At 40.7% G+C, this 25432-nt stretch overlaps 1 long non-coding RNA gene and 1 pseudogene across 1 annotated transcript; one reads left to right on the top strand and one right to left on the bottom strand.

Moving 5' to 3' along the window:
* Positions 1-7941: 7941 nt before the first annotated feature.
* LOC101907740 (large ribosomal subunit protein mL53-like) lies at positions 7942-9054 on the bottom strand (annotated as a pseudogene).
* Positions 9055-16318: 7264 nt separating this feature from the next.
* LOC132345727 (uncharacterized) lies at positions 16319-23560 on the top strand. The gene is made up of 2 exons (XR_009495226.1): positions 16319-18543; positions 22449-23560. It is a non-coding gene; the product is annotated as an uncharacterized lncRNA (long non-coding RNA).
* Positions 23561-25432: the final 1872 nt, after the last annotated feature.

Here is a 25432-nt window from a genome sequence, read left to right as displayed (position 1 = left end):
CATTGAAACATGTATAATATCATGTATGAAACGAGTCGCCAGTCCAGGTTCAATGCACGATACTGGATGCTTGGTTGCTGGTGCACTGGGACGACCCAGAGGGAGGGTATGGGGAGGGAGGAGGGAGGAGGGTTCAGGATGGGGAACACATGTATACCTGTGGCGGATTCATTTCGATATTTGGCAAAACTAATACAATATTGTAAAGTTTAAAAAAAAAAAAAAGTAAGTTGATAAAATGTCCCTGAGGCTGCTTAATAAAACTATTGATCAGATCAGATCTTAATTCATAAAAACTTTATTTAGCAAGAAGTGTTTTCATGAATAATTTTAAAAATAAATCACATTATACCATTTTCTCTATGAAAAAACAAACAAACAAACAAAACTAAGATCATGGCATCTGGTCCCATCACTTCATGGAAAATAGAAGGGGAAAAAGTGGAAACAGTGTCAGACTTTATTTTCTTGGTCTCCAAAATCACTGTGGATGGTGACTGCAGCCATGAAATTAAAAGACACTCCTTGGAAGGAAAGCTATGACAAAGCTAGACAGTGTATTAAAAAGCAGAGACATCACTTTGCTTACAAAGGTCCATATAGTCAAAGCTATACTTTTTCCAACAGTCATGTGTGGATGTGAGATTTGGACCATAAAGAAGGCTGAGAGCCAAAGAATTGCTTCTTTTGAATTGTGGTGCTGGAGAAGACTCTTGTGAGTTCCTTGGACTGCTAGGAGATCAAACAAGTCAATCATAAAGGAAATCAACCCTCGATATTCATTGGAAGGACTGATTCTGAAGCTGAAGCTCCAACACTGTGGCCACTTGATGCGGGGAGCTGATTCGCTGGAAAACACCCTGATGCTGGGAAAGAGTGAGGGTAAGAAATGAAGAGGATGACAAAGGATGAGATGATTGGATGGCATCACTGACTCAATGGACATGAGTTTAAGCAAACTCAGGGAGATAATGAAGGACAGGGAAACCCGGTGTGCTGCAGTCCATGGGGTCCAAAGAGTCAGACACAACTTAGTAAGTGAACAACAACAGCAGAGGCCTCAATACTTTACACAGTGCTTGTGATTATTTCTAATATCTTATTTTTTATTTCCTCTTACAGCTTCTACTTTGTTATTGCCAGTGTAGAGGGACTTGACTGATTTTTAAAATTTGTTGACTATCTTGCCTGTTGAACTATATTATTAGTTCCTACTAGTTTATCTATGGATTCGTTTGGGTTTCCTAGATAAATGAGGCTATTAAATGTAAATAATGTGTTTTTTGGATAAATTTTATTTTTTCATCTCGGAATCAAGATTGCCAGAAGAAATATCAGTAACCTCAGATATGCAGATGATACCACCCTTATGGCAGAAAATGAAGAAGAACTAAAGAGCCTCTTGAAAGTGAAAGAGGAGAGTGAAAAAGTTGCTTAAAGCTCAACATTCAGAAAACTAAGATCATGGCATCGGCCCCATCACTTCATGGCAAATAGATGGGGAAACAGAGGAAACAGGGCTGACTTTATTTTTTGGGGCTCCCAAATCACTGCAAATGATGACTGCAGCCATGACTTTAAAAGACGCTTACTTCTTGGAAGGAAAGTTATCACCAACCTAGATAGCATATTAAAAAGCAGAGACACTACTTTGCCAACAAAGGTCCATCTGGTCAAGGCTATGGTTTTTCCAGTGGTCATGTATGGATGTGAGAGTTGGACTGTGAAGAAGGCTGAGTGCTGAAGAATTGATGCTTTTTAACTGTGGTGTTGGAGAAGATTCTTGAGAGTCCCTTGGACTGCAAGGAGATCCAACCAGTCCATTCTAAAGGAGATCCAACCAGTCCATTCTAAAGGAGATCAGTCCTGAGTGTTCATTGGAAGGACTGATGTTGAAGCTGAAACTCCAATACTTCGGCCACCTGATGGGAAGAGCTGACTCATTTGAAAAGACCCTGATGCTGGGAAAGATTGAGGGCAGGAGGAGAAGGGGACAACAGAGGATGAGATTGTTAGATGGCATCACCGACTTGATGGATATGAGTTTGGGTAAACTCCAGGAGTTGGTGATGGACAGGGAGGCCTGGCGTGCTGCAGTCCATGGGGTTGCAAAGAGTTGGAAACGACTGAGCAACTGAACTGAACTGAATATATATATATAGATAGCATTATGTTGAATTAATTTAAATATTTACAAAACTTAATACAATCTAACATCCTTTATCAATTATTTTCTTTCAATCCATATTATGTTTTCAAAATATATCCATATCCATTCATATAGATGTAGGTCTTTTATTTTTGACTGTTTGATATCCCATGTATGGACATAGCATCATTTATTTTCCATTCAAGCATTACTGGACCACTGGATTGTTTCCCTCCCTTCTTGAGAGTAAATAATATTTCCTAGACTATCCCTAAAGACATCTGACAGTCAATAAGGGCCTGGCTGCCTGAAGCATTCCTGATTGCCTTTTGTTGTTGTTCAGTCACTAATTCATGTCTGATTCTTTGTGACCCCATGGACTGCAGCATGCCAGGCTTCCCTGTCCTTAACTATCTCCCAGAGTTTGCTCAACCTCATGTCCATTGAGTCAGTGATTCCATCCAACCCTCTCATCCTTTGTCACCCCCTTCTCTTCCTGTCCTTAATCTTTCCCATCGTCAGGGTCTTTTCCAGTGAGTTGGCTTTTCACATCAGGTGGCCAAAGTATTGGAGCTTCAGCTTCAGCATCAGCACCCAACGAATATTCAGGGTTGATTTCCTTTAGGATTGACTAGCTTGATCTCCTTACTTGCCTTTGGCTACCATCCAACAGGCCATCTCCAGCAATTTGAAGCATAGAAAATCTCGCCAAATGGGGAGACCTAAGGAGCTTTCAGAATGTGGCAGGTTAATGATAGGCATCTTACTGGGATCCTAGAGGAGTCTGAGCTGGCCAGAATCACCTCCTCCTCCATACCTCAAGAGAAATGTGGAGAAGATTCTAAGAACTGAGAGTAGAAAGAGGGAGAGATGGCGGTGGGGCAAAGCTGTTACTGAGGTCCTTGAGTGGGCTGGGAGGGTACAGAATCCCTAGAGAGCCAGGCTTTGCCTTCTGAGAACTTTTCCCATAAGGATGCTTATTACTAAGGTGATACCAGTCATGTAAAGTTGACTTGGTCCACACTGTCACAGAAATCTGCTGCCTTATCAGATTCTCTTTCTTGTTCATATACCCTCTTTGTCCTGTTGTTTAGTTATTGCTTTTAGTTCTCCACTGATGTGAACCATGGTAGTTGATCTGTCTTGCTCTGTGGCATTTAGTTCACAGCTTGAGGGGGAGGGTGGAGGCCAAATGTGCTCAAGAAGGAAAGATGGAGTTTGAAAGGAGACCTGAGTTAAGAGTGTTTTCTTAAGTCCTGATGAATAAAATCTAGGTCCAGTGCCTCAAGGATCTCCAAAGTCCTGCTTGTTCTCAAGGCTGACCAGGGTTTACTCAGTGAAGGAAACGTATGCACTTGGGATTTTCATTGCTTGCTCATATGTGCCCTCCTCAGATACAGATTAAGACTGATTTTCCCCCAAAACAACTTTCCAAGTGCTACTGTCATCTCTTGAACATTTACTGCCCCTTCCTAGTGTCCCCCTAGAACGTCACTGCAGCAAATTTATAATTAGGTAGTCATGCTTCTTCCCTTATTCTCAGCTGCTTCTGATCAATTTTATCTACTTTATTCCATAGTCTTCACTTATCAGGGTTGTGTGTTGCTCAGTCGGGTTTGATTCTTCGTGACCCCATGGACTGCAGCCCACCAGCCTCCTCTGTCCATGGGCTTTTCCAGGCAAGGATACTGGAGTGGGTTACCATTTCTTTCTCCCGGGGATCTTGCCAACCCAGGGATAGAATCTGGGTCTCCTGCATTGTAGACAGATTCTTCACCGACTGATCTATGAGGGAAGCAACTTTCTAGCTGTAGGTTAACCCATTAGAAATAATTTCTTTTTGTTTCTCTTCTTTGGCAAATCCTTTCTATCTTTTAAGGTCCTTTTCTTGTCTCTCTACCACCTACCTTCCTGAACTTTTTTTTTTTTTTCTCTTTAAATAAACTTTGTCTCATTTCCTAACTTTCTTGTAAATATTCAGAGTTTATTCCTCACAATTAGACAAGTGTTTATGAATGTTTGGGCATAATGGACTCAGAATAAGTTGATATCCCTGTGGTACCTCTCTTGCTGGGGAGCCATGAGTGAATCATTGGGTGTTGGAGACACAGCTTGTACGGAGTCAGAAAGGCAGAGTGGTCTCTGAATGCTTGTTCTGCATGTGTGTGTGTTTCTTCCTGGTCGTTTTCCTTGTCCAGTCACCTCCAACATCCCTCCATCCAGCCTGAGGAATTATTTTCATCACAAGGTAGAATGTTGGTTTTGTTTTCCATCAAGTTCTTTCCTCAAAGTTTGGTTGTAAGTTGTTCCTGTTTCAAAGACTCCTTTTCTCTCACTTTACTTTTGTTCTATCATCTCCGTCCAGAATGGCCCGCTGACTCAAATGGGTGCAGATCCAAAGATGGCAAGGAATGCCAACAATTCTGAAATTACAATACAGACATATTAGGAAAACTTGAAATAGTTATCCTGCCAAATTAAAGAAATTGCACTTACAGTGTATTAAAAGTCTCAGCGTGAAAACACAAATGATAAGAAATTGAATCACATCTAATTTTTCTTTGGTCCTTTCCTGATTTATTCCAGTCTTCCAAGTTGACATGATTAACTATTTGTTATATAAACTTTCAGTCATTTTCTGCACATACACACTTTTTTCTTTTTTTCACAAGAGTGTGAACTAGGTCACTTTCAACATGCTGTGATTCTATGATTCATTCACTCCCACTGAGTCATTCAATGATTAAGTAGTTTTTTTCACGGAAAAATATTTCCAATAGCTAATAGTCAATGTCTGTGGAGTGCTTACACAATATCTGTATCTTCTGACTATGTTATATATACTTTTTACAACATACCCATGAACTAGGTACAATTATAACCCCCTTATGACAGATAAATACAGAGGCCAAGTAACTTGCCCAAAACACTGGAGCAAATCAAAATCCATGCCTCTATAATCATTTTGCTTTATTGCCTCCCTCTGGGATGCTTGATGATTATGCAACTAAAACTTAAATACCATGTTACATTTTCATATTTCTTACACAGGCATAGAGTTGTGATATGAGGTAACTAAACAGACTACTTTTAAAAACCCTTATGCACCTGAAATGAAAGTAAGCCAGGGACTGCAAGCTGTAGATTCAAGATTTCCTACCAGCTTTTAAACAGAGGTTCTTGAATTCAGTTTATGTGATGTCAAGTCTAAGGTGTAGTCCAAATAGTAATAGAAAAATGGAAGTGTGTAGAAAAGTGTTTAAAGTTGACAGGTACTAGGAATGTAGTATTACCCGGGCCAAGGTAAAGGCCCACAGCAAAACTCACCATTTCTGTCCCAAAGAGCAGACCTCCACATTGTAACTCCCTGGGGCAGCTAGTATAGCAGCATCTTCAGTCTGATAGACTCATAAGGATGCCATATACTTGGTTAGCAGTTCTACAGTCTTTTTAAAAATTTGTTTATTTTAATTGGATAATTACTTTACAATATTGTGAAAACAGTTCTATATTCTTGATGCAATAATATTTTCAGGGTGTGGGAGGATATCAAGTTATGAAAAATATCCTTAGAGAGGTCTGCTTACTAAGCTTTGCTTTTTTGATCTCCACAATACTTTTCCTTAACTTTTTAGAATCACGTTGTTTTCCCTTTGTCTAACGAACTTTCAAATACTTTTTAATGAACTATCAAGTTTGGGAAAAAAATAAACATCTCTTTAAAATAAAGAAGATAGTGACAGTGGTAAGTAGGAAAAAACTCTAAAATTGAGATATACTTCATCATAGCCAGTAAATTGGCATGCAAAGTTCATGTTTACTGTTTAGGATGTCTAATTATAGTCAAGGATGCTCTGAGGCATCTCTCAGATCTTTATGAGCCTCCATCATTACTGATGAGTAGGGTTGACAGATAAAATATAGGCTGTTTAGTTAAATATGAATGTCAGGAAAACAATGAGTATGTTTTTAAGGTAAGTTCCCTGGTGGCTCAGTGGTAAAGAAAAATGCAGGAGATGCAGGTTTGGTCCCTGGGTTGGGAAGGTCCCCTGGGGCAGGTAGCATGGCAACACCCTCCAGCATTCTTGCCTGGGAAATCCCATGGACAGAGGAGGCTGGCAGGCTACAGTCCAGGGGGTCTCAAAAAGTCAGACACAACTTAGTGACTAAACAACAGCAACAAAAACAACAACATGCCCCAAATAGTACATAGGATGTACTTATACTAAAAATAATGATTTTTTCTAAAGTTCAAATTTAACTGTCCTATATTTTTATTTACTAAATCTGATAGTCCTCTGATGATCCACAGTGGAGGCAGTTCAGAGATGGTACCTACCAGCTCTCAGACAGTCACAGATTGCTTCTGGAGATCCAGGTACAGTACAAAAATTCTTTTTGGATATAGCTAAGAAGTCATGACTAGCCCTTGACTGCAAGTACATCCTTGGGTTTCCCTGAGGTGGGATGAAACTTTCTCTTAATGGCCCTTTAGTAAGTCTGGAAGACCCTTTCCAAGGGGAACCCCCAAAGTCAGTTTCATCCTTACAATCATGTTTCCAGTTCCTGGAATTAGGTCCATGTGATGGGAGTTACATATCTTTGACCCTTTGTGGATAAAGTTTTGCCATCCTGGGAGATTTAATAGGAGAAATGTGAAAGAGTCCAGGTACCTGTATGGACAGAAATAACCCTGTTATACTTCTGTATATGTGACAAGTCTCTAATAGTTCACAAAGATCTGGTCTTAGAAAGACTGATCCAAACTTGAATGTTTCTGATGGCAAGGCAAGGATCTGAGTTTCAAGTTCATCCTTTATGGTTGTGGAGACAATAAGGAACTTCACATAGTTCCCAGAAGGGAAATCATGGAGGAGGCGTTGGCTTCATCCATCGTGCAGACTTTTATGTTTGGTTTTATCTAGATTGTGTTGCAAAGGTGGAGCTTGTTCACACCTATGGAGGTTCAGAACATTCTCGGATGTGCTTTTGGGGCCTTCACTCCTAGAGGGAGAGAAGTGCTGCGTCTATAGGAATGCCGTGAATATTCAGGCTGTCAATGGCTTTCTCAAGTGCTGTTTCCTTGGTGCTGCTCCCTGAAGTGTGTAAAGGGATTGTCATCTGTTTTGTGGCCTGGTAGCCTGTCTTAATGTTGTGAAAAGAAGTTGCTACACCTGGCTCAGAGGATTTCGGATGTAGCGGGAGAAGACTGGTCAAATTTAAGTAACACTAGTTTTACTAGAGCCAGGGAGAACAAATGACCGGAAGTGGAGGTGTCTAGGATGGGAAGGACGTTGCTGTAATTTTAAAAATGCTCCAGGACCAGGAAGGACAACCAGAAGTACTGGGCTTTAATTTGGGTCACAGATAAGAGAGGGAGGGAGGGAATAGGGGTTGACCTTATATAGATGGCCAGCGTGTTCATTCACCCAAAACCCAAAAGGTGGGTTGCTGAGATACTACCATGTGTCAGGTACTCTGTTAGGTTTTGGGATACAATAGTGAAGAAAATGAATTCTCAGTCTTTAAGGAGTGTATAGTTCAGTCAAAAAGACTGATAAAGAAATAGGCAATTGCAACATAGGAAGTAAGGCACTTAACCAAGGAAGTGGATCTTTGTGGGTGTAAACAGGAAGGCTGATTTATCTAAGCCCAGTGGTGGGATAGGGAATGGAAAACCCAGAGGGACTTCTTTTTTTGCATGTAGTAATGTAGTATTTATATTAAAAATAGGCATGTAAGAGGACCCCTGCAATTCAAACCTGTCATTGTTCAAGGGTCGTTATAGACAGTATGCAAGATTATCAGTTTTATTTTGGACAAAGAGTGTTGCTATAATTTGGAGAAATTCGGTAGTAGGTACCCTGACTATATAGCACGGAATTTAAGATTAGAGCCAAACAGAAATGTAGGGTTTAACCCAAGAGGATAGTTCAAGTCATGACAGAAGACAAGATGTCCCAAAAATAAGACAAAGGAGAGTAGTACATGTTTATGGTTAAGAGAAGAAAAAGGACCCCAGAGGAAGAAAAGTTCCACAAGGAATGAATGAAGAGTGGCACATGCTACGGAAATGGAAAGATGAGGACTGAGAAAACAGCGTTTATAATAAGAGTAAGAGGTACCTTGAGTAGTGGAGGGAGAAGCCAAATTCAAAAGGGTTAACCAGTAAGTGATGGTAAGAAACTGAAATAAATTCAAATTTGTCCACACCCCTCCTATCTTTCCTCATCCCAGAAACACTGGTTATGTTAGCAGTCACAGGCCTCTTTCCATTTTTTGGCGTTCCCTGGCCCTCCAGATAGTGATTTGAGTAATTGAGTTCTTCTTAAATAAGTGTCCATAGCAGTCTTAGGTTAAAATCTGTTGGTTTCTTCTGTGCAGTCAGCGCCTGGTACTGGCGCTTGGCTTGTCCCTGCTTCCTGCCGTGCCCTTGGCCTGGATGTGGGAGGCGAAGGCCGTGAGCATTTCCTGGGCGGTGTGGGCGGTGAGGTGCGCGCTGCGCATAATCAACAATGCCCGTCTCCGAACAGCACGTCCACGCAAGGCTCGGAGCCCTTGTGCCTCATTTCTACAATCACTGAGCAGTTGAGGTTCGTACAGCGAACTTTCTCGCTGCTCACTGCCTGGTGGAAGGTCTTCGTCGATTCCAAGTTCTTCTTGAAGGAACAGAACTGAACCCGAACCTGCTTGACCGAGCAGAGTCCGAGCCGAGCCAAGGCCGCCGCCATGCTGACACCCACTCCGGCCCAGAGGGACGAAGTGAAGTGATATTGGAGATCTGCAGGGTGAGTAGAAATTTTCCAGGACCTTTCCAGGCAAAGATGGAAGGAAGAAAGACAGTTTCAAGCAGAGGGACCACTCGATATAGAATCCTTAAGGAGAATATTGTGTGTTCAAAAGTATGGCTGGGGCGTGAAATCTGAGGTGGGGGATGGTAGGAGATGTGGCTAGAAAGAGAGGCAGGGTTCTGTCATTTAGATTTCGTTCTGTGGGCAATGGGGGTTCGCTGAAGTTTGTGAAGGCAGAGAAGTGACACTGTCAGATTGTGCTTTAGTAAAGTCACTTAGGTGATTGTGTATAGTGGATTTTGACAATAAGCTCAAATTCTTCTGTTGTGGGGCCAGGTCATACCTGAGACCATGTAGTCACTGGATTCAACTGAGGCTATGAGTATTTTTGATTTTTGTTTCTCTTTTGGGATGTCATGCCTTATTTCCATTAACAGCAACATGAAATCAATGAAATATGTGTGTGTGTGTGTGTGTGTGTGTGCGCTCAGTTGTGTCTGACCCTTTGCAACCCAACGGATTATAGTCCACCAGGCTCTCTCTGTCCGTGGGATTGTCCAGGCAAGAATACTATAGTGGTTTGCCATTTCCTTCTCCAGGGGATCTTCCTGACCCAGGGATCAAACCCTTGTCTTCTGCATTTCCTGCATCTCAGGTGGATTCTTTACCGCTGAGCCACCAGGGAAACCAGATCTTTCCTTGTATTATTTTAAATTAACTCAAGACCTGTAAGGGCCATTGCTGTAGAAAGGGGTCTGGCACATGTAACATCTGGGTGGAAACAGAAGCTGATGGAGAAAGTGAGAATTCGAGGGATTCTGGAGCAGGATGTGGGAAGTAAATAACACTGAAAGCCCTTTCTAACTCACAGCTTTATAGCTACTGGTCCTCCTTACCCTCTCCTCTTCCTGATCCCTAACCTCATGAGGATGAAAATGTATCCTAGAGGCCTCTGATCAGATTCTGCCCACAACACTCTGGTTTGAAAGTCACAAAGTTCTCTGAGAAGTGATAAGCTGCTTCTCTTCCTTCCTTATTAGTCACTTGGTACGATTTCTAGTTTCCAAACACCTACTGTTTGTAGAGCCTTCTTGCTTTCTCCTTCTGAGTGTTTTTCAGCACTGTCCCTTTTGATCTCAGAGATGTAATCTTTAACAAACTACCAATTAACTATGAAATGTCACTACAACAAAACACATCAGTATTCTCTGTGGCTTTATTGTGCTTGAATTTGACCTTCATTGCTAATTCTTGGACTGTCTTCCTGGTTTGTGGCTTATTTGAACTCACATTTTTTCTTTGTGTTGACCATTTCAAAGCTTTTGTCTAGAAATTAAGCTGGTAAAATAGCATAGAAGCCTTTTCCCCTGTGATAATCCCTTCCTTTTGATACCAGTAATTAAAAATGGACTGTGATAACATGAGAAGACTTAAAGTCTGAAGGTTTTAAGAATGACTTGGAGATTCAGAAGTAAAAAGGGACCGACACAAGTGAGTATAAACTATTATTTTATTCAAAATACAATTTAAAATAGAATTTAGGTTTATTGAAGAAAATGGTTATACTTGAGCTATTTGAAGTTCTAGCAGTCAGATGTTCTTTGAAAATCTGTTTTAAAGTTCTGACCGGTGGTCTTAGAATTAAACTGCTACTTGGTGGAATGTGGAATATGGAGAGGTGAAAGAAAAGTCAGACTGCAGTGATGCTACAAAAGAGAAACTACCCCATCCATGACCATGTGGAGTGGATGGGAATCAGACAGGAAAGGAAACGGTAGCAGAGCTGGTTTCGTAAGTCATGGTGCCTGTAGCTCTTTGAAAGTGATAACCACCAAGGGCCAGGTGCAGAGCACTAACTGAGAGCTTCTTGTCGAAGTCCACATAGCGGGAGTTGCAGGGCCACCACACAGGGAGTCTCTCCATTTCTGGTACACAGGCTGGAATTTCAAAGATACCAGGACACAGGTCTTTCTCTGAAAAGGGTGGACTGTGATGTTTTTGAGAGAGAATTTCCAGAGCTAATGACATACTCAAGCTAAAGAAAATATATCTGTCCATCTAGGGACCTTTGAAAAGAGTGGGAGGCAGAAAGAGCAAATATTTTGGCAACTGAAAGACCTGGGTTGGTATCTATTACTTTAGTAAATTACTTAATCCCTCTCAGCCAACTTCCTCATCTCTAAACTGGTGATGATGACGATAAGATTGTTGAGGGCATTAAATGAGGTCATGGCCACTGGACCATTGGTGCAGTACCTGCCTGGCACATAAGAACTGTTTAATGAATGACAACCAGTGATCATTAGATGAAACTCAAATTTCGTGTCTTCCCCAGTGTTACAAATTTTGACCATTCTGATAAGTGGGTAGTGGTATCTAACTATTGTTTTAATATGCAGTTTCTTAATGTGCTTCCCTGGTGGCTTAGTGGTTAAGAATCCACCTGCAGGAGATGCAGGTTTGACTCCTGGGTCAGGAAGATCCCCTGGAGAAGAAAATGGCAACCCATTCCAGTATTCTTGCCTGGAAATTCCCATGGACAGAGGAGCCTGGCATGCTCCGGTCCACAGGGTCACAAAGAGTTGGACACGACTTAGTGACCGAACAACTGCTACATGAAACTTATTTTTTCTAGCTTCATGCATTGACCATGTACTTGATTTTGGAGAGCTGTTCCATCTTTGTCTTTGGTTGGCACAAGGTAAGCAGTCCCCCTGTCTTACCTTATGATGACTACTCATAGCTTGGACAAAATACAGTGTGGATTGCACGTTGAATGTTTTGGCTCTACTTATCAGGATGACTTGCAAATAATGACAGTCGTTGTATCTTCAGAATAGCAGTTGCCAAACATTTTCCCCCCAGTAACTGATTCCTTTTACAAATATAATTTTCTGTAGAACTCCAAAATATAAACTACATTATGAAAATACTGATTCTATAGGCAGGTAGTTCCTAATGGTAACAGACTGCTGTGTGCTCTCAGGACACTCTGCAATTTATTTATCCAGAAACCCAAAGGAGCTATAGTAGGAAATTCTGCTTCAAAAATTGCATCACCAACAATAACTATTGCTTGTATTTCATATCATTAGCATCAAAGTCAGAGAAGCACAAAAAACTTCTAATAAGTACTGAAAGATTTATAATTTAATAATAATAAGACAGTATCTTTGGAAATTAGTTACTGAATAGTCAACTATGATGTGATAAGACTATCTTCCAGGTAGATGAGTTTGAGTTTTACATGATATATAAATGGGAGGGGCGTATACTGTAGAACTGGTTATGGATATGGGAAAACTGAGTTCGCTTATCATATAAATCTTAAAGATGGAACAGTTTGCTATGATAAGTGTGAAGGATGTGTACTTAGCAAATTGTACCAAAAGGTCAGAGTGTGAGATGTTCAAGGAACATGGATTCTCCACTCTCTGAGACTCCATCCAGTTGCATGAAACCCAGAATGGTGTATCTGGGTCTAACCCTTTATGATCCAGAAAGCTATTGTTACCCTAAAAATCCATCATGATTCCCAAGATGATTACAAAATCTACCATTAGCCAACCAGGCCTTGTAACCTGGCTCTAATAGTTTCTCACGGCACCACTAGCATCACCTTGCCTCATTGCCCAAAGGTACCATGGGTAAGAATAGGTAGTGTGCATGCCCAGGATGGACTGGTTTAGCCTGTAAGCCTTGACAAAGTCTTTGACATACGAGAGAACTTGATTACATTTCTTTAGAAATGATAGTAAACCAGGAATTCTGTTATTAAAAAAAATGACCCTTATTGATAAATAACGTATTGTAGATCTAACCAGTCCATCCTAAATGAGATCAGTCCTGGATGTTCATTGGAAGGACTGATGTTGAAGCTGAAACTCCCCAATACTTTGGCCACCTGATGCGAAGAGCTGACTCATTTGAAAATACCCTGATGCTGGGAAAGATTGAGGGCAGGAGAAGGGGACAACAGAGGATGAGATGGTTGGATGGCATCACTGACTCAATGGACATGGGTTTGGGTAGACTCTGGGAGTTGGTGATGGACAGGGAGGCCTGGTGTGCTGCAGTTCATGGGGTTGCAAAGAGTTGGACGTGACTGAGCCACTGAATTGAACTCAACCGAAGTAATGTCATTCATATGTAAATTGGTTTTAGATTTTTTTTATTGAGGTTTGCAGATAAGAAGGCAGTGGCACCCCACTCCAGTACTCTTGCCTGGAAAATCGTATGGACGGAGGAGCCTGGTAGGCTCCAGTCCATGGGGTCGCTAAGAGTCGGGTACAACTGAGCGACTTCACTTTCACTTTTCACTTTCATGCATTGGAGAAGGAAATGGAGACCCACTCCAATATTCTTGCCTGGAGAATCCCAGGGACAGAGGAGCCTAGTGGGCTGCTGTCTATGGGGTCACACAGAGTCGGACATGACTGAAGCGACTTAGCAGCAGCAGCAGATAAGAATGAGTGAACCAGATAATATCTTGCAGGAGAGTTCACTAATATGTGTTAAAATCTTTTATATATCTTGTGTTAGTTAATGACTCCTAGACTATTCCCACAGTGTTAAAATATACACTAAAAATAAAAAATTGGACCAAATTATTTGTATGTAACACCTGAAACAGCTATGTAGAATTTCAGGGCTTCTAGAAACAGCTTAAAAATAAATCCTAAAATGAGGTCCATGACTTGGAGAATTTGAATTATTGCCATTTTACAAGTGGATAAAAAGTAACAAATTAAAATGTGACTTAGGCATGATTACATAGTAACTCAGAGGCAGACCTGAAGGGTAGAGCTCAAGGTCTCTCTCTGTGCTGAAGTCTAGGAATCTAATGAACTAAGCCTCCAGTAAGTAGATTACAGCATTGAAGTTTCAGCCTAGAGCTGCATCATGGACTTTGGTGTAAAGTTAAATTCATCTCATTCAAGTGGAAATTGTTTGTTGCTCAAAAAATAATATTGGGATATAACTTATTACTTTGACTTTGCTCCTAGTCCATGTCTGATGGCTTGGTAATGATAAAAAATCAAAGTGTAAAGTTATGTGCAGGAATAATCCTTAGGTTCGGAGGACAGAACCAGTAATAGGATGGAATTGTAAGCCACTCTCTTAGGCTATGAAGTCATTCATAATTATCTTCTTATTAGCTTTTGGGCTATCACATTGTGCTGAATATTAAGTATTAACCAACTCAGCTTGTAGACTGTAAAGTGTCTGTAGGAAACACAGTGTCATATGTTTTTCCCTAAAGTGCATTGCCAACAATAACATTTTAAAGGACCATCATTTAAAGAGATCCTTATCCTCTAAGAGTGGAATCCAGAGCAATCTATACTAGCCTGAAAGTTTAGATGGCTCTTTGAATCTAATCTCATTCTCATGGGAAAATTTGGACATTCCCCTCCCCTCATCGTGGGGAGTTGGGGAAGGACTGATAAGCTGGTCACCTGGAAATTATATGGCAGGGTGTGTGCAATAAGAAAGATATAGGGGTGAGTATTCACTGAAGGCATTTAGTTTTCTCATTCAGAAGATAAGTTCAGATTCCCAAAAGATGGCCAAAGATCTGGAAATGGAAGACAAAGCTGAGGATAGAAGTAGGACAATGTGAGATCTGGTGGGCATGGAGCATGGAAGGATCTCTTTTTATTTTTATTTTCAAGTGGTTTATTAGCTTTATTGATGTATTAGTTTTGGAGGGCAGGTGTGAATACAGACTTTCTATATGTACAATCTTCTTCTTTCCTTTTATTGAGACCTTCTGGTATAGGGTGGGATTCATATCAGTGATGTTTTGTGGATATGAATCTTCAGAAGAACCTATCTTAAGAAATAGTTTGATTAATAGTTGTTAAAGAACTTTAATAGCTAACTAATAATTACATATGGTGAGAAGACATGTTTTGCCAATGCATACAAACAAACAACATTTTATTGAAACACACATTATTTCCATAATATATACTTGTACCCACTGGGATAATTCTGGCAGTTACAAAGTACTTTAAAGTTAGTTGGGTGGTTTGAAGGTTTCTGCCACACTGTTCTAGAAAACACATTTTTTCATTTTTCTTTTGATAACAATACTTACAGACTTTGTAGAGTAGATGCAATGAGAGAATATGTACAATCAATAGATAAAACAAGCTGGTAGCTAAAATACCGCTCAGTGGAACAGGATAAAATGCACTGTGAATAACCAAGTGTTCATTTTATTCCAAGGAAGGGGTTGGGTAAATGACTCTGGTTCTGGGCCAGATGTTGTTTAACAACCCGAGCCAGTGGGGACGGAGGTGCCTTGCGTCACTTCAGAAGGATGTGTTGACTACTGTCGTCACTCTCTCTGGTGGCAGTCTTTGTCATCATTTGCCACAGTGGAGAAGGTAGGCGTATCATCCAAAGTTGTTTCGATGACAGAGGTTTTTTGTATGGAGGCTCTGAGTTAACTATCTCTGTAGAGTTTCCTTTTCAGCTCAAGCTGGGACTACAGGAACCATTCAGCAAATGACCACTGGCTGGCCCAACTGTTCCATCTTCAGCACATGCAGGCCCTTCAGCTTGTCTGAAGCCTGGTACCACTTGTTGGCACAGGTGCTGCAGGTGGAATGCTATTAGAGTTTCACTGATGCTGGCATTTCATTGGGGGCATTCAAGCCTCCCAGAGCTGCAAAGGGTTGCACTCTTTAATGATAGGATTCAAAGGACATTCACACATGATGGAGAGAAGCAGGAACATGCAGGCAATGACCCTATTTGTTTATAATGTCTCCTTAGTTTCTGAACTCATCCAGTGTTTTGTTCTCCCCTCTCCTGGTGGATGCTACTGTGCCAGATTCATTAACTGATTACCCTCCTTTTCATTTTCATGTCAAACTGTTCTGACCTCCAAATAGTGAACCTTGGCCTCACTGGTGTGCTGCTGACCTTGGGCTTGTTTTGAATTTGTTAGTTGGCAGCAGTTTACCTTCAAGGCTTGGCTAAAGTTACCATTCTATGAGGAGATATGAAGAAAACTGATTAAAAATGGTTCAAAAGACTGGACCAACACAAAAATGTTTTCTTTTTAATTCCCCCAAACACAGATGAAGGAGAGGGAAATAGGATAAATGCATCTTAGTGGAGCAGAGGATGTCCAAAGTGAGTGGAAAAGGGAGACAAATATGGAAGTTCTTTAGCCCTTAGTATGGAGACTGGGGGTAAAGGTCATCTTTAAATTCTCTTTAGTTTAATAAATAATTTTATCCTTGTGTCTGAATGATCTGAGTACAAGTTCAAGTCAAATACAGTGGAACCATTTGGCACCTGATGATATGGTGGGAGTCCTATACCTACTTTATGAGATGGCTGCATACGATGGGTATTTGATTCTATTTTTTCTTTCTGTTAGAAAGGATATTAAGATAGCAGCATATCTTAGGGATGTCAGTGCATTGTGCTATGATACTTCTTTTCTTTCTTTCTCTCCCCATTCTCCTCCTCCTCCTCAGAACAAACAGAAGCTAGAAATTTCCTAACCTTTTACCTTCAATTTTTACAACATTTACCATATGCCTGGCTCTCTGCCAGGTAATCTAGACTTCATTACTTCATATGATATCTTCACAAGCAGCAGAAGTGAGCATTATCAGCACCATCTTACAGACAGGAGATTGAGACTCAGAAAGATAAAGAAACTCATGTCAGGTCATGTAACTAATAAGTGATAAAGCTATGTTCACTACATGTTCAGATCTGTGTCTCACTATAAAAGCCACATCACCCTTTGTGACTGATTTGCATTAGCTTTGAATCCATGTTTTCTTTAAAAAATTTTGGAGGGAGTCCAAGTCTTTGTCTTGGATTAGAAAGAAATTTCACAGACTGGAATCTCAAAACACTTTAAAATTGCTGAAATAATGAACAGTGAGAGGTCCACACCTTCTCTGAGTTTGGGATAGTTGTTCTTTCCATAATCTTGTGTCTGTTTCATCAAATTGAGTTGATTATATTTTATTAAAAAAAAAACAACACTCCTCTGTTGCTATGTCACAAGGGCAAATATAGACCTGATTACAAAATGCAATTTTGTTCCTCTCCATATTCTACACAGAAAGTGTATTAAGCCACGGTGACCTCTACTCACAAGAAACGTGTTGGAGAGGCAGAGGCGGTGTGAGTAATTGCTCCCCCATGAAGCCCTGCTCCTGTGAATGGATAGATGTCTTTTGGGTAAAATGTAGCCTTTGTCTAGGAGGATTTAGGAAGGTTGAATGCTGAGAAACAATAGTGATGTGGGTCTCATGGATGGTTATCGTGAAGTACATTGTTTGTCTAAACCCCAGTCCTTGAGATGGCTGTTTCTATGAAATGGAACATAGCTTTTATGATATGAACATTCAGTGACTTGAAGCCAAGTGGAGTTTCAATAAAAAGAGGAAAAGCATGTAGGTCAGTTACACTTTGCGCACCTGGACAGGCCTTTGCCTCTGAGGCCTGGCATGTATTTGGATGTAGAACATCCTTTCAGCGTGTGCTTCAGGCATTGTGATCAGGTGTCTGGTTACCAGAGTGCCACCAGTGGATTGGGGGGCTGCTTGCAGCTGCAGCTCTTTGGCAGCTCTTCTCACACCCCATAAGGTGGCAGGCTTTTATCTTCTTCCTTCACTGCTCACCCCAGGCACAGTTGGGACTTGGATTCTCTGGCACCACCATGGACTTGAGAGCTTTCTGTCTGCTCCTGAAGCTGGTTGTTTCAAGGATTGAAAATATATACTTAAATCTTGCCAAAAGCTTCATTGACACAATGTTTTCTTGAAAATTCTTTTTTTTCCATTTATAACTAAATTGTGGGGGGCTTTTTCCAGATTGCTTTGTTGGCATTTTCTCTTACTTGTTGTTAATTTGCTGTTAGTTTTCAATTCCTGTGAGTATCAAATTTGGTATGTCCTTTATTCATTGCTAGTTTTACATTATTCATTATTCATTGATATTTACACTTCTGTAAGCATGTTTAATGGTAGCAACTGTCCTGCCAAGCAAGTCTGAGTTTCTCAAAGCCATCTGAAGCAGAGAGGCTGAAAAGAAGTCAGAATCTTGAATTTTTTCAGAGTCAGTGGGGACAGACTGTCTAGTATTATAAAATGTATGAAATCATTGCTATCTCAAACTGTAGGATTTTTTCAACATCCGTGTGTTTTTAGAAGATGCCTTAGTTTCTGTCTGTATGATTAATTATCTGATAAACAGCCCCTAATGTCTACACTTTTGTCTTGCTAGGGCAATGGCAACCCACTCCAGTACTCTTGCCTGGAATATCCCATGGACGGAGGAGCCTGGTAGGCTGCAGTCCATGGGGTCGCGAAGAGTCGAACATGACTGAGTAACTTCACTTTCACTTTTCACTTTCATGTATTGGAGAAGGAAATGGCAACCCACTCCAGTGTTCTTGCCTGGAGAACCCCAGGGACAGGGGAGCCTGGTGGGCTGCCGTCTCTGGGGGCGCACAGAATCGGACACGACTGAAGCGACTTAGCAGCAGCAGCAGCAGCAGCAGTAGTCTAAAGACTTCATTCTCACAAACTGTAGCAGTTGACCTTTATCTCCTTTGTCATGGTAAGAAGCTTGGTGTCTGTTATAAGTTGTTGCTGTTTAGTCACCAAGTCCTGTCCATCTCTTTGCAACCCCATGGACTGCAGCACGCCAGGCTCCCCTGTCCTCCACTATCTCCCAGAGTTTGTTCAAATTATCCTCTGTCATCCCCTTCTCCTCCTGCCCTCAGTCTTTCTCAGCATCAGGGTATTTTCGAATGAGTCTGCTCTTTGAATCAGGTGGCTAAAATATTAGAGCTTCAGCATCAGCCTTTCCAATGAATATTCAGAGTTGATTTCCTTTAGGATTGACTGGTCCATTGGATCTCCTTGCAGTCCATGGGACTCTCAAGAGTCTTCTCTAACACCACAGTTCAAAAGCATCAATTCTTCAGCACTTAGCTTTCTTTATGGTCCAACTGTCATATCCATACATGACTACTGGAAAAACCATAGCTTTGACTAGATGGACCTTTGTTGGCAAAGTGATGTTGTTGCTTTTTAACATGCTGTCTAGGTTTGTCATAGCTTTCTTTCCAAGGAGCAAGCATCTTTTAATTTCATAGCTGCAGTCACTGTCCACAGTGATTGTGGAGCCCAAGAAAATAAAATCTGTCACCATTTCCATTTTCCCCCCTTCTGTTTGCTATAAAGTGATGGGACTGGATGCCGTGATCTTAGTTTTTTTGAATGTTGAATTTCAACCCAGCTTTGTTGCTCTCCTCTTTCACCCTCATCAAGAGGCTCTGTAGTTTCTTTTCACTTTCTGCCATTAGAGTGGTATCATCTGCATATTGAGGTTGTTGATATTTCTCCCAGGAATCTTGATTCCAGTTTGTGCTTCATCCACCCTGGAATTCCATATGATGTACTCTGCATATAAGTTAAATAAGCAGGGTGACAATATACAGCCTTGATGTACTCCTTTCCCAATTTGGAACCAATCATTGTTCTGTGTCTGGTTCTGACTTGTTGCTTCTTATCCTGCATGCAGGTTTCTCAGACGGCAGGTAAGGTGGTCTAGTACTCCCATCTCTTTAAGAATTTCCCACGGTTTGCTGTGATTCACACAGAGGTTTTAGCAAAGGTGTTAGCAATTCAATCTCTGGTTCCTCTGCTTCTTTGAAATGCAACTTGTACTTCTGACATTCTTGGTTCAGGTACTGCTGAAGCCTAGCTTGAAGGATTTTGAGCATAATCTTGCTGGCATGTGAATTGAGTGCAACTGAACATTCTTTGGCATTGCCCTTCTTTGGGATTGGAATGAGACTGATCTTTTCCAGTTCTGTGGCCACTGTTTTCTAAATTTGCTGACATAGTGAGTGCAGCACTTTAACAGCATCATCTTTTAGGATATGAAATAGATCAGCTAGAATTCCATCACCTCTACTAGCTTTGTTTGTAGTTATGGTTCCTAAGGCCCACTTGACTTCATATTCCAGGATGTCTGGCTCTAGGTGATTGACCACATCATCGTGGTTATCTGGGTCATTAGACCTTTTTTGTACAGTTCTTCTGCGTGTTCTTGCCACCTCTTCTTAATCTCTTTTGCTTCTTTTAGGCCCTTTCCCTTTCGGTCCTTTATTGTGCCCATCCTTGCATGAAGTGTTCTCTTGGAATCTTCACTTTTCCTGAAGAGATCTCTAGTCTTTCCCATTCTGTTTTTTTCCTCTGTTTCTTTGCCTTGCTCATTTAAGAAGCCCTTCTAATCTCTCCTTGCTCTTCTCTGGAACTCTGCATTCAATTGGGTATATCTTTCCCTTTCTCCTTTGCCTTTTGCTTCTCTTCTTTCCTCAGCTATTTATAAGGCCTCCTTAGACAACCACTTTGCTTTCTTTGGGATGCTCTTGATCACTGCCTCCTGTACAATGTTATGAACCTCCTTCCATAGTTCTTCAGGCACCCTATCAGATCTAATCCCTTGAATCTATTTGTCACCTCCACTGTATAATGATAAGGGATTTGATTTAGATCATGCTTGAATGGCTTAGTGCTTTTACCATTTTTTTTTTTTTAATTTAAACACGAGTTTTGCAGTAAGGAGCTCATGGTCTGATTGTGTGGCTCACACAATCAGCTCCGGGTCTTGTTTTTGCTGACTGGATAGAGCTTCTCCATCTTCGGCTCTAAAGAACATAATCAATCTGATGATGTCCTTGTGTAGAGTCATCTCTTGGCTTACTGGAAAAGGGTGTTTGCTATGATCAGTGTGTTCTTTTGACAGAACTCTGTTAGCCTTTGACTTGCTTCATTTTGTACTTAAAGGCCAAAGTTGCCTGTTACTCTGTATATCTGTTGACTTCCTACTTTTTTATTCCAGTCCCCTATGACGATAAGGGCATCTTTTTTTATTTTTATTTTTTTTGATGCTAGTTCTAGAAGGTGTAGAGGTCTTCATAAAACCAGTCAATTTCAGTAGCTTTGCCAGTAGTGTTCAAGAATCATCAGGTTCTCTAAACTCCTTTTGGCCTGAAATGTTTTCAGTCTGCCTGCTCACCTCATTGTGTTCCACCCGTCCTTCTAAGCTTTCCTTCTTGTTTCCATTGATTTTCTTCTCTAATTCACAGTCCCTCTGAGAAGGCCTGCCATTGCAGGTGCAGCCAGAGTTCACCCTGGTGGACCACAGATTCTCATGTCCATCAGATGAAGTGGAATGATATTGTAAAGAAGAAATACGTGAAGTCCATATGGCTGGCATCTCTTGAAACTCACTTGGCATATGAGCTAGGTTTCATGATTGTTGTAGTCTTTGTTTTAAAAATATTTAAATTCTTTATGGTAAAATATACATACCATATAATTTACCATCTTAACCATTTTCTAAAAAGGTGTACAGTTCAATCATTCACATTGTTGTGCAGTCATCACTAATCTCCATCCAGGACATTTTTCGTCTCAGAAAATGGAAACCTTGTGCTCATTAGATAATAACTCCTCTTTCCTCCCTTCCCCTAACCCCTGGCAACTACCATTCTACCTTCTGTCTCTATGAATTTGACTCTGATAGATATCTTTTATAAATGAGATTATACAGTTTTTATCCTTTTGTGACTGGCTTATTTTACTACACATAGTATCTCCGAGATTCATCTGTGTTGTGGCATGTGTCAGAATTTCCTTCCTTTTTAAGGCTGCGTAATGTTTAATTGTTGGAGAAGGAAATGGCAACCCACTCCAGTGTTCTTGCCTGGAGAATCCCATGGATGGAGAAGCCTGGTAGGCTGCAGTCCATGAGGTTGCACAGAGCCGGACACGACTGAAGGGACTTAGCAGCAGCAATGTTTAATTGTAGGTGTATACCACATTTTCTTCATCCATTCATCTGTTGATGAACAATTAGGTTGCTTCCTCCTTTTGGACATTGTTAATGGTACTGCTATGAAAGTAGGTGGACAAATATCTTTTCAAGTGCTTGCTTTCAATTCTTTTCGGTATATATTCAGAAGTGGAGTTATTGGATCAAATAGTAATTCTATTTTTGATTTTTAAAGGAGCTGCCATAGTATTTTCTACAGTGACTGACCCTGTTTTATATTCCCTCCAGTAGTTCAATTTCTCCATGTCTTCACCAATAGTTATTTTCTGTTTGTTTGTTTTTTATGATAACCATTCTGATGGGAAGTGGTATCTCACTGTGGTTTTGATTTGTATTTCCATAATATTAGAGATGTAAAGTATCTCTTCATGTGCCTATTTGACGTTTGTATATTTTCTTTGAAAACATTTCTCTTCAAGTCCTTTGCCCATTTGAAAATTGTTGTCAAGTTGTAGGGGTTCTGTTTATATTCTGCATATTAACCCTTTATCAGATGTATAATTTGCAAATATTTTCTTTCATTCTTGAGTATCAGTCAATACCATGAAAATTTGATGCATGAATATTAAATTTTGTTACAGTCAATTAACCTATTTATTTTGCTTCTTCTGCAGCCTTTCTGTGTGGATCACAACAAACTATGGAAAATTCTTAAAGAGATGGGAATACGAGACCACCTGACCTGCCTCCTGAGAAACCTGTATGGAAGACAAGAAGCAACAGTTAGAACTGAACTTGGAACAACAAACTGGTTCCAAATAGGGAAAGGAGTACGTCAAGGCTGTATGTTGTCACCCCGCTTATTTAACTTATATGCAGAGTACATCATGAGAAACGCTGGGCTGGATGGAGCACAAACTGGAATGAAAATTGCCTGGAGAAATATCAGTAACCTCAAATATGCAGATGACACCATACTTATGGCAGAAAGTAAAGAACTAAAGAGCCTCTTGATAAAGTCAAAGAGGAGAGTGAAAAAGTTGGCTTAAAACTCAACATTCAGAAAACTAAGATCATGGCATCTGGTCCCATCACTTCATGGCAAAGACATGGGGAAACAGTGGAAATAGTGACAGATTTTATTTTTTTGGGCTCCAGAATCGCTGCAGATGGTGACTGCAGCCATGAAATTAAAAGATGCTTACTCCTTGGAAGAAAAGTTATGACCAACCTAGATAGCATATTAAAAAGCAGAGATATTACTTTGCCAACAGAGGTCCATCTAGTCAAAGCTATGGTTTTTTCAGTAGTCATGTATAGATGTGAGAGTTGGACTATGAAGTAAGCCAAGCACTGAAGAATTGATGCTTTTGAACTATGGTGCTGGAGAAGACTCTTGAGAGTCCCTTGGACTGCAAGGAGATCCAACCAGTCCATCCTAAAGGAAATCAGTCCTAAATATTCATTGGAAGGACTGAATATTTGCTGAAACTAAAACTCCAATACTTTGGCCACCTGATGTGAAGAACCTGATGAGTCACATTAGAAAAGACCCTGATGCTGGGAAAGATTGAAGGTGGGAGTAGAAGGGGACGACAGAGGATGATATGGGTAGATGGCATCACCGACTCTATGGACGTGAGTTTGAGTAGTCTCTGGGAGTTGGTGATGGACAGGGAGGCTTGGCATGCTGCATCCATGTGGTTGCAGAGTTGGACACGACTGAGCAACTGAACTGAACTGCAGCCTTTTTTATATTAAATCTTTTCTAGTGTTTTTATCTCAACAGGATAATCTTGGTTCTCTTACTCTTTCTTCAAGTTTCTTGTTACAAACCTTTAGTTGTGCTCACTGCTGAGCATGCTTTTCACCCCCACAAACAGTGAAGTCCAGCCTGGAGTGTCGCCCACATGGAGGTTCAGGGAGCAGGACATGGGGCTCAGGGGCCATACATCCCCATGCTGACTTCTACTTGTGCTTTGCCTAGGTTGAAGTTGTGTTATAAACAATAACATATCATTTGGTTTAGTGGATAACCTTAGAATTCCACCTTTTTCATCTATTTATTCACTGTTCATTGGTGCTTATATTTTCTATTTTGCAGTTAGTTTTCTCTCTGCTGATGTGACCTGAAATATTGATCATTCTAAACACCCTTCTCTAGGTAAGGGTTTTTTTTTTTTTTTTTTATTACAGTATATTTTTTGATGTAGACCATTTTAAAACTCTTTATTGAATTTATTTCAATGTTGTTTCTGTTTTATGTTTTGGTTTTTTGGCTGTGAGGCATGTGGGATCTTAAGTCCCTGACCAGGAATTGAACCCGCACCCCCTGCATTTGAAGGCAAAGCTTTAACCACTGGGCTGCCAGCAAGTCCCAAAGTTAAGATTTTTTAAACTTCTTTCTTTAAAGCAATTGAACTCTTTTTCTAATAGAAGCTTCAGTAGAAGCTCAGTACTGCGGATAAGAGCAGCTGTTACTCAAGCATGGCGTGAAGACATGTGGCTCACTGCTTTCCCTTCTCCAGCCCCTAAACCTTTCGCTCTGAACCTAGATGGAGGCTCTGTGGAGTTAAGTTTGCTTAGAACAGAAAAGCCTGCTGAGAAGGCAGGAAATAAATTTCACTCATTCACTTCCCACTTCTCCAGTCCTACTTACATCAAAGCAATTCAGCTTTTGTATGGTAAATGTACTTAGGAATCTATGTGCTGTTCAACTTAAACTACAAGGTTCTGTTAAGTTGGAAATGAAATAAATAGATACCCTCCCTGCCCTCCAAAATAGGTTTCTCTGCCAGAAAAAGTTGTTAAAAAACCTCCAATCTGCCTTATTGACTGAAAGGCTAATCTACACGTGCTGAGGACTTGTAACCCCTTGGGACACCTCATTGTCCTTACGGACTTTTTTTATCGATGAGTACTTCATGTTGGAAGATTCAAAAGCCAGAGGAGAGCCCCCTGGTAAGGAGGCTACCTACTGAGACAGGAAACTTAATTTAGATCCATAGACCTTTTAAGTTAGGAGAGAACTTGGAGATCAGTAGCCCAAGAAGCTGTAAATGGTGTGTTTGGTTTGCATAGAAGTTTATTTGTTTACTTTTACTATTTTCATTTTTTGGCTGCATTGGGTCTTCATTGCTGTGTTTGGACTTTCTCTAGTTGCAGTGAGTGGGGTACTCTCTGGTTGCACTGCATGGGCTTCTCATTGCAGTGGTGTCTCTCCTTGTGGAGCATGGCCCCTGGAGTGGGCAGGCTTAGTCCCTTCAGCATGTGGGCTTAGTTGCCCTGTGGCACGTGGAATCATCCCGCATCAGGGATCGAACCCATGTTCCCTGCGTTGGCAGACAGATTCTTAACCAGCGGACCATCGTAGATGTCATAGAATCTTAAAAATCAGTTGATAACTTAAAAAAATGCCAATGTTTATATTAAACTCTTGATTCTCCCTTCTCTTGGGGAAATCATAACATCTGACAACACTAGCCCATGGTCCTGTATGGCACTGATGATTCACAGGGCCCTTTAAAAACTCCCAGTGTCCAGTCTGTATCTCAGACAAATTATGTTCTTTATGGTTAGTACTCAGGCATCAGTGTGTATTTTAAAATTTGTATTGAAAACACAACATTGAATTTTCCATCCTAGTCCTTTAAAGCAT

This window comes from Bos taurus, chromosome 7, assembly GCF_002263795.3.
Source record: "Bos taurus isolate L1 Dominette 01449 registration number 42190680 breed Hereford chromosome 7, ARS-UCD2.0, whole genome shotgun sequence".
NCBI classification, from domain to species: Eukaryota; Metazoa; Chordata; class Mammalia; order Artiodactyla; family Bovidae; genus Bos; species Bos taurus.
Note: the sequence above shows the minus strand (reverse complement) of the source record. Positions and strands in the feature narration are given on the sequence as shown.